The sequence below is a fragment of the Narcine bancroftii genome, chromosome 5 (genome assembly GCF_036971445.1).
Source record: "Narcine bancroftii isolate sNarBan1 chromosome 5, sNarBan1.hap1, whole genome shotgun sequence".
In the NCBI taxonomy this organism is placed as follows: Eukaryota; Metazoa; Chordata; class Chondrichthyes; order Torpediniformes; family Narcinidae; genus Narcine; species Narcine bancroftii.
The window spans coordinates 105577522-105589632 of record NC_091473.1 but is presented as its reverse complement, the minus strand read 5'-3'; the positions used below and the strand labels follow the sequence as shown (position 1 = coordinate 105589632).

The window sequence follows — 12111 nt, the reverse complement described above, 5'->3', positions numbered from 1 at the left end:
CACTGTGGCCTGGTTCATTGACTTCCTTCAGCAGTCCCCGGAGCAAGGGAAGTATGTGGCCATCAAGGAGCTATTACTCCGAGGCACGAGTGCACAACCCGACTTGCATATGGATGGTTTGGGGCACAGCCACTATTTCAGCAGATATTTCTGGAGCAGCTGCCTGAAGACATCCGGCTGGTCATCGCAGAAGAGGATTTTGACAACCCCAGAAAGGTAGCTGCCTGAGCTGATGAGCTATGGGCGGCGAAGAGAGACACCAGCACTACGCTGTAACAGGAGACGATGCCTCTACAATGGCAACCATGCAAGAGAGTATGCTTCCCAGGTAGATGAAGTTGTCAACTGCCTAGAGGTTCTGGCCCTTCATCATGATCCGCGACTCCTGGTATGACTTTCCTGGAGAAGACATACATAACTTTGATCTTTTTGGTGCTGGTAGTGAGACCGATGTTGTCACAGGCTTGTGAGAAACAGACCATTTCACACTGCATCTTCTGCTCTGTGCTGGCGTTGAGTGCGCAGACATCAGCAAACAAGAAGTCTCTGATGACAGTCTCTTGCACCTTTGTAACTGCCTGCAGGCGCTTGAGGTTGAACAACCTGCCGTCTGTCCTGTACCTGATGTGGATTCCTTCTTCGTAGTTATGGAAGGCATCTGTCAGCATGGCAGAGAATACCATACTGAACCGAGTCGGGGTGAGAACGCAGCCTTGTTTGACGCCATTTGTCACTGGGAAGGCCTCTGACTCATCGCCATCATTCAGAGCTTTCACCATCAAATCGTCGTGGAACTGCCGGACAATTGTGATGAATTTTCTGGGGCAGCCAAACTTCTCCATGATCTTCCACAAGCCTTCTCAGCTGACCTTATCGAAAGCCTTGGTTAAATCAACAAAGGTCACAAAGAGGTCACTGTGTTGCTCCTGGTATTTTTCCTGGAGTTGGCGTGTAGCAAAAATCATGTCCATGCTCCCAAGTTCAGAACAGAAGCCATATTGGCTTTCTGAGAGCAGACCTTGCTCAAGATTTTGGAGAAGGCAGTTGAGCAGGACGTGGGCCAGAATCTTCTTCGGGCTCCTGTGCAGGAGCAGGGCCTCAGTGGGGAGGCGTCAGTGATCGACGGTGGCCAGCACTTTTTTGAGCTGCAGAAGAGGAAATGAACCCTGTGCGAGAAGGCTAGTGGGATGATCTGACGGAGGCCATCAAGTGACGGAGGCTATAGTGGTGTCATTACTATACCACTAGGTGGTCATCCCAACGGCAGCGCAGGCGGAAGAGGAGACATCTCCCAACGGCTACAAAGGTGGATGAGGAAACCCAAAAATGGAGGCTTGTGAGGTAAAAGACATCGCCTTACTTTTTATGAGCTATTATTTTTTTTATTTATAGTAATGTTGTAAGATAGTTATAGTATGAACGTTTGCACTATGCTGCTGTCACAAAACACCAAATTTTATGACTTGTTCATGACAATAAATTCTAATTCTGATTCTGGCACCTCTGTCAGAGTAACTTTAAACTAACAAGCTTGAAGATGTTCTGAAAAAAATGTTTACACTTTTTCTTTTGAATCTTCAAAGAACAGAATAACACAACTCAGTTGATTCCACTGAGTGTCCAGATACCCTCAAAATTGGCAGGTTGGATTTAAGGTAATGTTATCTAGAATTGGTTTTATTAAGTTATTGCTTAATTTCAGACAACTGAATATTTTTGCTACAAAAACTGGGAGAGTTGTTATCCTGATCTGAATATTTGTAAAGTTAAACAAAAATATAGCAAGCTATCTGATTCCTCTCAAATTATTAAAATTCAGTGATTTGAATGTTTGTCATTGGGCTGTTCATATTCATCTCCAGAGTAAGTAGTATGTAGAGCAGTGTTTTTTTTTCTTTTTCTTTTCACTCCCATACCACTTTAAGTATACCCTATGCCATAGGTGCTCTATGATTAGTAAGAGATTGCTTGAGCTGGTATGTGGGTGGAAAGAAAAAATTTGAAAACCAATGTTTTAATCATACCTAATTGACTCATTATGTGCATGGTTTCCTATCTCCAAAGGAAATGGGCCAATGACAAATTTTCTCAAGCCAAATATTTCAGTAACAATTGGGTCTAGAGCAGTGATTCTCAACCTTCCCTTCCCACTCACATAAAGCAATCCCTTACTAATCACAGATCACCAATGACATAGAGAATGACATAGTGGTATGTGAGTTGGAAGAAAAAGGTTGGGAACCACTGATGTAGAGCATACTTTTTTTAATATTTTGGTTTTTTTCTCATACATATTCATAGTAAGCGCTCCAATATTAAAGTGTGTGTGTATGTGACAGGCAATTCTTATACAGTGCACAGAATTTAACATTTATGAATTTCACCAGGCCCTTGTGCTTGAAAGGTAATGGTTACTGCTCAGGAAGGTTTTTGTTTGTTACAGAGAGATTTGTTGTTCGCTGGACACAAACTGATTCCTTTTAATCAGCCATGTCAGCATCTTGCCGAAGAAACTTGCCCATCAGGGATTTTCAGATGATAACCTATTTCTTTCAGATCATCACAGTTTTCATTTTGTTTCTCTTATTTCAAATGAATCATTAGGCAGATCAGCTTGAACTAAGAACTCACAAGCTGTCTTTAAAATGTTTTTTTTTTACAAGCTTGCCAACTTGTCATGTTCTAGTCCCAGATGCTGCTGCTGCACTCTAGCTCTATAGAACTCTTTCTAGGCCCTTTTAGGTGGCCTGAACACCCTATTGTAAAGCCGCATATTCTCCCCCCAGATGGCTACAGACATAGTCAAATGAATGCTCCGAAAGCACCTCTAAGGCACCGACACCAACCCTTCTCGGGGAGGGATAATTGGCGGAGTTTCGGGCTCCAGCAAGTCACTGGAATGTGCAGCCACTGTAAACGGCTGCCTGGGGACAGGTTGATGTCTCTATTAGCCAGCGACCCAACTCCCTGCTGCCTGACAGCCCCCGCCACACGACCTGAAGGACACTCCCCACTGCCTGACAGCCCCCCCGCCCTGCTGCCTGACAGACCCTGCCCTACTGGGGAGGGGAGGACATGGGGGCCGACAGGGCAGGAGCGGCCGGCAGGGGAATATCGGGGGGCGGCTGGTGCAGGCAGTCACAGCCTGGATGGCTGCTCCTTCACCAATGCCGATCTCTGTGGCTCAAAATGCAGCATAATAATAGTGGTGTTCCCTACCCATAATCCCCCATGCAGCTGGAACTATGTGGGAAACACAGAGTGGTTCCATCTGAGTGGGGTATGGGTAGGGAAGACGGCCATTGCTATACCACATATTTATGATGGGTGGCGCTGCGGCACCAGTCATCCCACCTTCATCAGATCCAGAAGTGCTCCATGGTGCCTCTGGATATGAATAGGCCCTTTCAGATGGACCAGGCAATGCTGCAGCAGCCTTTAGGGCTGCCACCTGAAAGGTGAATCTGCAGGTTAAGATCTGTTCCTGCCACCGCCCTCAAGGTGGAGGGTCCACCTGAAAGGGCCTTCTCTTTCTCTCTCTCTCTCTGAGAAAAACCTGTTTGACTTTCTCTGTTTTGCAAATCCACATGACCCTCTTAGAACAGCAACCTGCACTCAGACAGACTGCGGCTCCAAACTTAATCCTCTGAGTTCTTTCACCTGTTGCTTTTCAAAACAACAATCCAGTAGTGAAATCTCTATAGGCACTCCCCAAAACCTTTGCAAAGGCACTCAGAGACAGCCAGTGCAGCTTGAGCAGAGCTCCAATATTTTAAATTAGATCTGTTTTGAAGTGATTGTCACATACAGTGACCTACACTAAAAAACCTGCCCCAAGTTATCTCCTTTTAAACATATCTATATACAATATAAAACACAATATAATCTGTCAAATCCTCCCGCCCTTTTGTAATATAAATTCACACACCATCAGGGCTCATATTTATATTAACCATAAAAAATTCTATATGTGGAAATTATTGTATTTGTACTATAGCAGCATATATTATTGTCCTTTTTATTATTGTAGTTATAATTGTGCCTCTATATGATCCAAATATGGCTACCATATCTTAATAAATGTCATTTTTTCTTTAAGTTACATGTAATTTTTTTCAAATATTCATCTCTGCAGTCCATTGTGCTATATGTAGAGAAGAGTCGGATTTCCAAGTAATTGCAATATATTTCTTAGCCATTGCTAAGGTTATTTTAACAAATTAAATTTGGAATTTAGTTAATCTAGTGTTTATTTCAATAAAGTTATCCAAAAGACAAAACTTTGAGTATTCCGTGAAGGCCACCCCTGTTTTCCTTGTTAATATTTTGATGATATTTTGAGATCCAATCTCAAATCTGACTTCCAAGTTATTGCAATACATTTTGTAGCTATCACTAGAGCAATTTGAACAAATTTCACTTGATATATATACAATTTCAAATTATTCTTCTGATAAAAACAGCATTGGATTCTGTTGGAATTTTACCCCCATTATTCATTCTAATAAATTACCTATTGCGAACCAAAAAGGTTCAATTGTGGAAAGTTGAATGCAAAATGTACCAACATCTTGTCCACATCTAAAACATAAATCTGAATAAATATGATTCATTTCATGAAACTTTTATGATGTCAAATATAATTGATGTATAAAATTATACTGAACCAACCTATATCACATTTATTGTACATTTCATACTTTCTCTACACATCTCAATCCATTTTTAAAATCTATTTGCTTATTTAAATCTACTTCCCATCTATGTCCCTTCCTTCTGACATTTCTTTTACAATAATTTATACATATTTTAAATAAATTTCTTTATATCTCCAGTACATAACACTGATTCTACCTCCGTTTTTACTGGTAATAATAAATCTTGACTAAACATTTAATGAAAGAACCTCATAATTTGATTATAACAAAATTGAGTATTTTCCAGTACTTTAAATTTTTCCTCTATTCTACTAAAATTAATAAATTTTACAGCCTCAAAACAATCTTTAATCTTCCTAATACCATGATTTTGGCAAATCATTAAAAATTGATTTCCCATAGAAAATGGAATGCCTATTTTGAAATAAAGATGTTCTTCTTGACATTAAACCTCCTCCTCCAATATCTTTATCAACCTTATTCCAAAGCTGCATTAAGTGTTTCAAAATGGGTGTTTCTCTATTAATAATCTTGCATAAGATAATGTAATCTTGGCATCATATTCATTTTAACATAATTTACTCTTCCCACAAAAGTAATCAGCAAGTCTTTCCATTCTGTAAATCTTTCTCTATTTTATCTAAAAGATGAGTATAATTACATTTATATGTTCTGTAAATTATTATGTCATTATTCCTAAATATTTGATTCCATCTGTCTTCCATTTAAATCTACTACAGTGAAGTTTGCTTGATGGTAAGTGGGTGGATACATGATAACCACCCCCCCCCCCCCCCCCCAGAACCAGCAATCCCACTGTGGACCCCCAAAGTCTGTATTTCTTTTTGTTTGGGCAGCTTTCCTATCTGTCGAGATGCCTGAATCTGACTGGTCCATCCAGATCCAGATGGGAAGGTTTGAGGCGGTCAATTGCAAAAGCTTCCTCTTTACCTCTGTTGTCCAAAATGTACATTGAACCATTGTGTCTTAATACCTCGAAGGGACCCACATACGGATGCTGGAGTGGTGCTTGGTGTACTCCTTTCTGTACAAAAATATACTTGCAGTCCTTGTACTTGCAGACCATATTGAAATATCGGAATGGGCGCTAAAGGACCAAGCTACTCATGGAGCTTCCTTTGGACCACTGTGGGCATCTCCTCCCATCTTTGAAAGTCTGAAACAAATTCGCCTGGAACCATCAGGGGCGTGCCCTAGACCAGCTCTGCTTATAAGGCACATATATCGTCCTTAGGTACTGTTCCTATGCCCAAGAGTACCCACGGCAATTTGTCAACCCTGCAGACATGCCATTAGGGCTGATTTCAAATGCCTGTGGAACCTTTCTACTAGTCCGATGGATTGTGGGTGGTACGCAGTTGTGTGGTGCAACTTGGTTCCAAGCTGGGTGGCCATTGCTGACCATAGATTTGATGTGAATTAGGCACCCCTGTCAGATGTGATGTGTGCTTGAAGACCAAAACGTGTTATCCAAGTGGAAATGGGGGCCCTGGCACAGGCGTCAGTAGTTATCTCTGCCAGTCGAACTTCCTCTGGCCATCACATGGCCTGATCCACTATCATGAGAAGAAACCAGGAACCACATGACATCAGCAGGGGGCCTACAATGTCCATGTGTATGTGGTTAAACCTCCAATATGTCGTCTCAAAAGATTGTAGAGGGGCTTTCGTTTGTTGCTGGACTTTGGATGTCTGACAACAAGTGCATGTCTTTAACCAGTTGGTGACCTGTTTTCAAACGACACAAATCTGTTGGTTACCATCCTGACAGTTCTGATTGATGGATGTGCCAACCCATGTACCGTGTCAAATACCTTCTGCCTCCAAGCCACTGGAATGATTGGGCAAGGACAACCTGTAGATATGTCACACAGGAGTTTGAGCTCCCCAGGCCTACCAGAATTTATTCCAGCTGCAGGTTCAAGTCTCCTGTTCCGTATGTCGGAATTTCTTTGTCTGCCTGTTGCGCTTTCACGAGCGCAACATAGTCCACGCCTTGGGCTAAGGTCTGCATAGATTATATAGCCAGATGAGACAGTGCATCTGCCTCTACATTGGCCTTTCCTGAGATGTGTTTGATGGCAATCGTGAACTCAGAAATATATGATAAATGTCTCTGTAATGAGCCGATCATGGTTCTGATACCTTAGTGAAGGCAAATGTAAGTTGTAAAATGCCTGCCCTCTAGAAAGTACCTGAAATGTCTGATAGCTAGGTACAGTGCCAATAAATCTTGATCAAAAGCATTGTACTTGAGTTCTGGTGGTCTAAGGTGCCAATAATTTCCCCTCCAACTTGTACAGAATGCATCCACTGTCAGAGCTGTTGGGACATCCATTCTTGGGTTGAGCAACAATGTAGCAATAGCCATTGCTTCCTTGGTGTCCTTGAATGCTGCCAACGATTCTTCATCCCAAGTGACATCTCTTGCCTTGCTTGACTAAGGGGCGAAGAGAGGACGCATGATGGAGCTGCTGATGGTAGAAACTGGCGATAAAGTTCACCATTCCAACAAAGGAGGCCTTTAACTGTGCTGGAGTTAGCGAATGCCTGGATCACCTTGACCTAATGGCTTTGCTCTGTGTTTGTAATTCTATCCCCCAGAAAGTCGATGGTCACTAACCTGAATTGACACATGTCTGCTTTGATGGTCAGCTCAAACTCAATCAAATGAGTAAAAAGCTTACACAGATGGGATAGATGTTCCTGACAACTACAGTTAGCGATAAGTATATTGTCTAGGTATATGAAGGTAAAATCAAGATCGTGTCCCACTCCGTCCATTAAACATTGGAAAGTGTGTGCGGCATTCATGAGCCCAAAAGGCATTTTTCTAAATTCAAAAAGGCCAAAGGGTGTATCCTGTAAATACAGTACCAGGTAGCAGTCCAGTGCAGTAATGTCATTCAACCTGCGGTAATCACCACGGGGTCTCCATCCACCTGAAGCCTTGGGTACCATGTGGAGCAGGGAGGTGCAGGAGCTATTGAACCGTTGTATAATACCCATGTCCTCTATCATTTCAAACTCCTCTTTGGCCAGACAAAGTTTATCTGAAGGGAGCCTATGAGTTCTGGTGTGCAGTGGTGGCACTTCGGTTGGTGTCGCTGCAGTGAATTGTGGTATAATTATTGCAGGGAATTCCACCAACAACCTGGCAAACTCATTCTCTGAAAGAGTAACAGAATCTAAATGTGGGGCTGGCAGCTTGGCCTCACCTAGGGCGAAGGTCTGGAAAGTGTTATTATGAACGAGCCTTTGTCCCTCTAGATCAACCAGCAGGCCATGTGCTCTGAGAAAATCAGCCCCCAGTAGCAGTTCTGCGATCACGGCCAATATGAATGTCCACGTGAACTTAGTATTGGCGAACTGAAGTGGGATCCTACATATGCCAAATGTCTGGATAGTGTTGTAGTTTTCAGCTTTCAATGATGGCCCTGGTTTTCTGTTACATGTAACACGCCCCGAAGGGGGAAGCATGCTGATCTCAGCCCCTTTATCCACAAAGAAACGCAACCCAGAATGTCAATCCCAGATATATAAAAGGCTGTCTCGGTGACCAACCATCACAACCATTAGTGAAGGCTGGCCCCAGCGTTTCCCTGAAATGCACAGGGAGGTCGGCAGCGGTGAGCTTCTGCTCCCCATTGTTTTTTTTTGTTTTTTTTTTACTTTTTTTTCACACCATAAATCACAATAGCCATGATATACACTTTTTCTTTTCCACACATTTACAGTGACTTTTTCTCCCTCCCCCCTCCCTCCTCCCAAGCCACCCCCCCACCCCCCCCTCTCATCCATTTTAGGTATACAATCTAGGTTGCATTAATTCAGTTAGACAATGTTGTCATTCAACAAAAATACACCAGAAATTCTACTGAGTCCATTCTTTTCTTTTCTTCTCCTTCCATCAACTTAGGTAATGTTTGTTCCCGGTAGGTTTTCGCTATTGTATTTAATGTAAGGCTCCCATACTTGTTCGAATATTTCAATATTATTTCTTAAACTATATGTTATTTTTTCTAATGGAATACATTTATTCATTTCTATATACCATTGTTGTATTTTCAACTTATCTTCCAATTTCCAGGTTGACATAATACATTTTTTTGCTACGGCTAGGGCTATCTTAACAAATCTTTTTTGTGCATCTTCCAAGTCAATTCCAAATTCTTTATTTTTTATGTTACTTAGGAGAAAGATCTCTGGATTCTTTGGTATATTGTTTTCTGTTATTTTATTTAATATCTGATTGAGATCATCCCAAAATTTTTCTACTCTCTCACATGTCCAGATTGCATGAATTGTTGTTCCCCTTTCTTTTTTACATCGAAAACATCTATCAGATACTGTTGGGTCCCATTTATTTAACTTTTGCGGTGTAATGTATAGTCTGTGTAACCAATTATATTGTATCATACGCAGCCTCGTATTTATTGTATTTCTCATCGTTCCAGAGCATAACTTCTCCCATGTTTCCTTTTTTATCTTTATATTTAAATCTTGTTCCCATTTTTGTTTAGTTTTACCATTTGTTTCCTCATTCTCCTTTTCTTGCAGTTTAATATACATATTTTTTATAAATCTTTTGATTAACATTGTATCTGTAATCACATATTCAAGGTTACTTCCCTCTGGTAAACTCAAGTTGCTTCCTAATTTATCTTTCAAGTAGGATCTCAGTTGGTAATATGCCAGCGCTGTATCTCCAGTTATATTGTACTTATCTCTCATTTGTTCAAAGGATAAGAATCTACTTCCTGAAAAACAATTTTCTATTCTTTTAATCCCTTTTTTTTCCCATTTTCTAAAGGCAAGGTTGTCTATTGTAAAAGGGAGTAGCTTATTTTGCGTCAATATTAGTTTTGGTATTTGGTAATTTATTTTATTTCTTTCTACATGAATCTTCTTCCATATATTGAGGAGATGGTGTAATACTGGAGAAGTTCTATGTTGTACCAATTTTTCGTCCCATTTATATAATATGTGTTCAGGTATCTTTTCCCCTATTTTATCTAATTCTAGTCTCGTCCAGTCTGGTTTTTCCCTTGTTTGATAAAAATCTGATAGGTACCTTAATTGTGCGGCTCTATAATAATTTTTGAAGTTTGGCAATTGTAAGCCTCCTTGTTTATACCATTCTGTTAATTTATCTAGTGCTATCCTCGGTTTCCCCCCTCTCCATAAAAATCTCCTTATTATTTTCTTTAACTCTTTGAAGAATTTTTCTGTCAGTTGTATTGGCAATGCCTGAAATAAGTATAGTATCCTTGGAAAAATGTTCATTTTAATACAGTTTATCCTTCCTATCAGTGTTAGTGGTAGCTCTTTCCAATGCTCTAAATCGTCCTGTAATTTTTTCATTAGTGGATTGTAATTGAGTTTATATAATTGGCCTAGATTTTTGTTTATTTGCACACCTAGGTATCTTATTGCCTGCGTTTGCCATCTGAATGGGGATTCCTCCTTAAATTTTGAGAAATCCGCGTTATTCATAGGCATTGCTTCACTTTTATTTACGTTTATCTTGTATCCCGACACTTCTCCATATTCCTTCAATTTCTTATATAGTTCTTTTATTGATAGTTCTGGTTCTGTTAAGTACACTATCACATCATCCGCAAACAGACTGATTTTATATTCCCTGTCTTTTATTTTTATTCCTTTTATATTATTATCTCTTCTTATCGATTCTGCTAGTGGTTCTATAGCTAGCGCAAACAATAATGGTGATAGTGGGCATCCCTGCCGCGTTGACCTGCTTAAGTTAAATTGCTTTGATACATGTCCATTTACTGTCACTTTCGCTAACGGTCCCTTATATAATGCTTTAATCCAATTAATATACTTCTCCGGTAAACTGAATTTTTGCAATACTTTGAACAAGTAATTCCATTCTACTCTGTCGAAGGCCTTCTCTGCGTCTAAAGCAACTGCTACTGCCGGTGCTTTATTTCCTTCTACTGCATGAATTAAGTTAATAAATTTACAAATATTGTCTGTTGTGCGTCTTTTTTTGATAAATCCAGTTTGGTCTAAATTTACCATTTTCGGTACCTGTTCTGCTAATCTGTTTGCTAATAGTTTAGCTATTATCTTATAATCTGTGTTTAGCAGAGATATTGGTCTATATGACGCTGGTGAGAGTGGATCTTTCCCTTGTTTTAGTATCACTGTAATTATTGCTGTTTTACATGAATCTGGTAAGTTTTGTGTCTCATCAATCTGGTTGATTACATCCAGGAGGGGCGGTATTATTAGGTCTTTAAATGTTTTGTAGAATTCTATTGGGAGTCCATCCTCTCCTGGTGTCTTATTATTTGGTAAATTTTTTATTATCTCTTGTATTTCTACTGTTCCAAATGGTTCTGTTAATTTATTTTGTTCCTCTATTTGTAGTTTTGGTAGTTCAATTTTAGTCAAAAATTCATCTATTTTCCCTTCTTTCCCTTCGTTTTCGGTTCGGTATAATTGTTCATAGAATTCTCTGAAGTTTTCCTTAATTTCTTTTGGATTATATGTAATTTGTTTGTCTTTTTTCCTTGTTGCCAATACCATTTTCTTAGTTTGCTCTGTCTTAAGCTGCCATGCTAAGATTTTGTGTGTTTTTTCACCTAGTTCATAATATTTCTGTTTTGTCTTCATTATATTCTTCTCCACCTTATATGTTTGTAATGTTTCATATTTTATTTTTTTATCCGCCAATTCTCTTCTTTTGGTTGTATCTTCCTTTATTGCTAATTTTTTTTCTATGTTTATTATTTCCCTTTCCAACTGCTCTGTTTCCTGATTATAGTCCTTCTTCATCTTGGTTGCATAACTTATTATTTGCCCTCTAATGAATGCTTTCATTGCGTCCCATAGTATAAACTTATCTTCCACTGATTCCGTATTTACTTCAAAGTACATTTTTAATTGTTTTTCAATAAATTCTCTAAAATCCTGTCTTTTAAGTAGCATGGGGTTTAATCTCCATCTATACATTCTTGGAGGGATGTCCTCTAGCTCTATTGCCAATAACAGGGGTGAGTGGTCCGATAATAGTCTAGCTTTATATTCCGTTTTCCTAACTCTCCCTTGAATGTGGGCTGATAACAGGAATAGGTCTATCCTTGAGTATGTTTTATGTCTAGTCGAGTAGTGTGAGTATTCCTTTTCTTTTGGGTTTTGTTTCCTCCATATGTCCACAAGTTTCATTTCTTGCATTGATTTAATTATAAATTTGGTTACTTTGTTCTTCCTGTTAATTTTTTTCCCCGTTTTATCCATATTTGGATCCAAATTCAGATTGAAATCCCCTCCTATTAGTATGTTCCCTTGCGTATTAGCTACCTTCAAAAAGATATCTTGCATAAACTTTTGATCTTCTTCGTTAGGTGAATATATATTAAGTAGATTCCAAAGCTCTGAATATATCTGACATTTTATCATA

The 12111-nt window shown here is 39.6% G+C and overlaps 1 protein-coding gene across 7 annotated transcripts in view; it reads left to right on the top strand.

Moving 5' to 3' along the window:
* agbl4 (AGBL carboxypeptidase 4) overlaps positions 1-12111 on the top strand; it is a 294365-nt gene that overhangs the window by 74172 nt on the left and 208082 nt on the right. The window lies entirely within an intron of this gene.